We start from the raw sequence: 5,554 nt of genomic DNA, 5'->3' as shown, positions 1-5,554 counted from the left end.
AGATATCCACATGCGTGCCCATTCTAATGAATGGAGACCCACCAGAATGCTCAAACTGTACATTGATATCACACACAAGGAAAATGTTGCTTCGCAGCATCCAGCAATGGTTGCAGCAGTACATTTACAGGGAACTGTCAGACGTTCAGACTAGATTCAGAAGAGGATGTGGAACAAGGAATATCATTGATGATATCAGATGGATCTTGGCTCAAGTCAGAGAATGCCAGAAAGATATTTACTTGTGTTTCATTGACTATGAAAAGGCACTCAGCTATGTAGACCAGTGGTTCTCAACCTTCCTAATGCTATGACCCCTTAATAAAATCCCTCATGTTGTACTGATCCTCAACCATAAAAATTATTTCCGTTGCTACTTCATAACTGTCATTTTGGTACTGTTATCAATCATAATGTAAATATCTGATATGCAGGATGTAGTTTCATTGTTACAAATTGAACATAATTAAAGCATAGGGATTAATCACAAAAACAATATGTAATTATATATTGTGAAACATTTATTTCTAATTACAAATAATGAAATTTTTCTTGAAGCTTGGTGTAGCATGGTTAACAGTTTTCACGCCAAGTACTCATATGTGTTCATATCTGCATGTGGGTGGACCCGCCTGGAGACGGATAGAGGAGTGGTGTCTCAGTTCCTAAGACTATTGGAAGTATGTGTTTTCTGATGGTCTTAGGCGACATCTGTTAATGGGTCATTTGACCCCCCAAAGGGGCCGTGACCCACAGGTTGAGAACTGCTGATGTGAACTACAATAAATTGTGGGTAACCTTGGGAAGAATGGGTATTCCAGAACACTTCATTGTACTCATTCAGAATTTTTGTACATGGATCAAGAGGCATTTGTGCGAAGAAAACAAGGAAATACTGCATGCTTTAAAATCAGGAAAGGGTGGACATTTCTTCTTACTCTGTTTCTTCTCAAGGTGAAGATAACTCTTTATAAATGTCCTAGAGAAATACAGTAGCTTTCTGGTCACCCTTTGCAAGTACAAAGGGTGGACCGTTCCACTACTGAAACCAAGAAATAAACAAAGACCGTATGGGTTCACAAGAACAAAAAGTAAATAAATAAAATAAAATCAGGAAAGGTATGCTTCAGGGTTGTATTGAAAAGCAAGGGTAGTTACTTTGAGAAACAAGGTGTGCTTGACCCAAGCCATGGTATTTTCTATTGCTTCATGTGCTTATGAAAGTTGGACACTGGATACGGGAGAGTGTAAAAGAAATGATGCATCTGAATTATGGTGCTGGAGAATATTGAAAATACTTTGTACTGCTTGGAGAACAAATCGACCTGTATTGGAAGAAGTAAGACCAGAGTGCCTCGTAGAGGCAAGGATGGGAAGACTCATGGGCTTCAAACTGCAAGGTCAGCAGTTCAAAGCCACCAGTGTCCCCTTGGGAGAAAGACAGGGCTTTCTACTCCTGTAAACAATTATAGTCTCAAAAACTCACAGGACCAGTTCTACTCTGTCTTATCTATTCAAAGGGAGTTAGGAATTTTGTTTAATGAAGTCAAAGGGAACATGATATTTTTAAAGCTTGTTTTATGTCAGACATGGCTTTCCCTTGTTTAATCCTTTAACCTATATACATAAAATGCACATGCTTTCTTTAAGAATAAGAGTATTATTATTATTGTACAGAAAACTAATAGCCTCAAAGAAGTAACTTGACCAAAGTTACAGAGAATATGGTTTCATTGATACAGCCACATATAGTAGAGGTTAATGAGATGGATAGAGGACAAACTGAAATGAAGTTTATTATACTTCTAAATTCATGTATTTTCACTCTATAGCAATGATTACACTTTGACTATTCAGTTGTCTGTGCTCTATTACATGTCTATCAGCATATTTAGTGAAACTTTACTTAATAAAGCTTGCTATGTTTATAATACTCTTTTTTCTAGATTATTTTTATTATACACAGGTACTGATTTTATACTTTAAAAATATTTTAAAATACCATTTGATCTTGCATAATGAGGATCAATTTTATTTACTAATTATGTTTATATACTTTATTCATGCTTCTGCAGTTAATTCATGCTACTGTGTTCTTGACAGGTGCCTTTTAGTCCGGTTCAACAGAATGAAACACTGCCCAGTCCTAGACAACCTTTACAACTGTTGCTAGGCCATTCTATGACCATCCAAATTTAGAAAATCCTAGTTTTAACACATAATGAAGTGAATAAAATTAATCTTTTTTCTATGGAAGAATGAAAAAGAAGTGAAATGAGCCATTGTCATTTGAGATCACATATATTGGAGTATCCTTTCAATTAGATATCTAAACAAAGAATTAATATTGGCCTAATCAGATGATTTGGGAGATGATGGCCAAAGCCAATTAGCTCTTCAGAATTTCAATAAGCATAGTGAAATTATTTGCAGAGAAATACTGAAAAAGAGAACTGTGAATATCTTATACTGTATGCATGCTAGCAGATTACATTGAAAAGGAATTGCTTAAGGGATACTTGAAATTATTCTGGCAAATCTGGGAATCCATAATAAAAAGAAAAAATAATGAAATTATAAGGCTGGGGTGGGGGTGCTTCATATAGTTTGTGCAAAATTTATATTATCTTTTAATTACATTTTCCCAGAAGCTTTTGAAATGCCCCTATTATATTAATTTAAAGAAGCTGAAGTAGTGCATTACTCTGGCACTGATTCTAATCCAAAATAAAACTTCTCTGACTGTATGTGCTTATGGGAGTAGATAGCCTCCTCTGTCTTCCTGGTATCTGCACTTAAGATGGTCCATGTCTTCTTCCTGGTCTCTTCTTAGTGTGGAAGCCCCACTGAAACCTGTTCATCATGGGTGTCCCTGTTGGTATTTGAAATACTGTTGGCAAAACTCTCATGATCATGACAACATGAAAACCACCACAAAAGAACAACCTAGCAGTCTAAATGTTGAATGAAAAGGGAAAAAAATCAGAGGTAGCTAATTATGCTTGTCATTGGGTGCACTCCAGTCCATGCATCCTGATGGCGACCTTAGTGTCTTGTGGTGATCTCCATGGGACTGTCTGCTCTGTAATCTTTAAGGGAGCCGATAACCAGAGAATTTCCTGCAGAACTCGTCCATCAGGATAAATCATTTGGAGACTCTAGAGCTTTAGACTATAGGCACTCCCGTGGCACAAAGAAAGCTCATCTTTCCCGTGCCTTGTCTGAAGTGCCCGTGGATTACCTGAAGCCGCAGCAGCTCTTGCTCCATGTGGTTTGTCACAGTCAACAAAGAAGAAACTGACATGGCAGAGTAGGAAATATATTTTATTTCACTGCAAGAAAAGAATGGCTGGTTGGGCTAGAGCCTCTGAGATCACTAGGGGGTCAGGTTTGGGATAGCTAGTTAGTCGTGTTTGTATACAAAGAGATCATGCTTACACTATCAGTAACAAACACATGCTATGCAGCTGCATTGAGGGTTACATACAAGCTTCATAGATCACATGTTCAAAACCATGGTGCCTAAAATCTGCTCAGAGGCAAGGTTTATTAATATGTCTAAGTTTCCTAATGAGGTAAAGTTTACCCAGAAGGTCAAGATGGAGCCTAATCCAGTTTCAGTAGATGCATTGAATGCATTGGAGTGTAGATTTTATGTGTGATTACACATACTGAATGTGGAAACTAAAAATCAGTGGCTCTCAACCTCCCTAATACCATGACCCTTTAATACAGCTTCTCATGTTGTGGTAACCCCCAACCATAAAATTATTCTTTTTCATCAAACAAATTATTTTTGTTGTGACCTCATAACTGTAATTTTGCTACTGTTATGAATGGGGGGGGGTTGTGAAAGGGTCATTTGACTTCCAAAGGGGTCGCAACCCACAGGTTGAGAACCACTACTATAAAGTAAGAAAGTTACTTTGGTGACTAAGGTGTGTTAAACCAAAGTCTCACGTGTGTGCAAAACTAGACAAGTAATATGAACTACTGAAGGAGAATTGCTGCATTGAATGATGGTGTGGGAAGGGACTATAGACTATCTCAGAAGAACAAACAAACCTGTGTTGGAAGAAGTACCATCAGCATGCTCTGTGGAAGCAATGTCAGTGAGACTCTCTTGCTGACATTGGACATGTGACCAAGAGGGGCCATTTTCTGGAGAAGGGCATGAGGTTTGATAAAATAGAGAGTCAGTGACAAATCAGAAAACCATCAATAAAATGAATTGACACCTGATGCAGTAATAGGGTTGAGTCTAGTAACATTATGAAGATAGTTCAGTATCAAGCAAAATATCATCTTGTTATAGACAAGGTTGCCATGAATCTGAACATAGCTCAAAGGCACAATAATTTCCTTATGGAAAGATTACAGCCTAGGTAACCTCGGTGTCTATTTCATTCAAATATGGTCTCAATGGATAGGAAACCACTCCCTAACACACATCAGTCAAGAAATATTTAAATTTAAAATCGAGTAGAAGAATTTACTTTACATTGAAAGTAGAACAATCGTGACACAGAGAATGTGATCCAACCTCTGCTTCATGATGCTTGCTCAGGTGTGACAAGATAGATGATGGAATCGAGAGCACTTGACAGGAGACAATTAAAGAAAATACCTTCAAACGTGAGAGGGAATTGGCTATAGGTAAATATGCACATATAGCTATTAATTTATGGAGAATCATATAATCATAGACTACTGAAAACAACAAACAGAACTGTAATATCTTCCCTAGCTGCTATAATAATTTGTGCCTTGAGGGTTTGGGGCTTACCGGTCTGCTGTAGGCAAATTTGGTTTCATTTTTTGGAGAGTAGTTGGAGAAACAGAAGCAAACCGTTACTGGTCACAGAGGGAACAAATTCTTCCAGAGGGCAAATGGTCTGGGGTTCATGTATGTTTTTCAGCAGATAGCTCAATTGTATTCACCAGCAAGTCAATAATGCATTCCATCCCTGACCCTGCTTCCTGAAAATAACAGCAACCATAATTTCAAGATGCACAGCTTCAGAAACTGCCCGATCTTAATTCAGACTTGTTGTTAGCCTGATGCGATCCCTTATTGGACGGAGAGTTCTCCTGATTAGCATAACGCTTCACAGCAAGCCTTCTGCTTCAGATCACTGTCAGGCTCAGAATAATTGCAGCAGCTATTTTTAAAGTGCTGTAATTAAAAATAGTCTTGCAAAAGGACTGTTGATTGTCCTAATGCTTTTTTTTTCCTTTTCAAGCATTCATCAATACTACTGCTTATATTATACACATGGTGCATTAATGACTAGTACATTTTAATATCTAATATGTATTGAGTATTTTTATAGGCATTAGACACTAGGCTAAACCATTTCAAACCATTATCTTATAAAAATTTTGATTTTTGTAAGAACCCTATGAAGTTACAGATGAGAAAAATTGATATGTCAAGATGATGATGCCCTGAGTCATGAGGATTTCATACACAAAAAAAGGAAACATGGCTCATTTGAAACCATTCCATGACCAGTTGCCGGACCCTCGTGATCCCCATGGTTCTGCCTGGTTG

General features: G+C 37.6%; 1 non-coding gene across 1 annotated transcript; it reads left to right on the top strand.

Moving 5' to 3' along the window:
- Positions 1-921: 921 nt before the first annotated feature.
- Positions 922-1,051, top strand: LOC142449679 (small Cajal body-specific RNA 24). The gene has a single exon (XR_012784802.1).
- The last annotated feature ends 4,503 nt before the right edge of the window (positions 1,052-5,554 follow it).

Source organism: Tenrec ecaudatus, chromosome 5 (assembly GCF_050624435.1).
Source record: "Tenrec ecaudatus isolate mTenEca1 chromosome 5, mTenEca1.hap1, whole genome shotgun sequence".
Taxonomy (NCBI): domain Eukaryota; kingdom Metazoa; phylum Chordata; class Mammalia; order Afrosoricida; family Tenrecidae; genus Tenrec; species Tenrec ecaudatus.
Note: the sequence above shows the minus strand (reverse complement) of the source record. Positions and strands in the feature narration are given on the sequence as shown.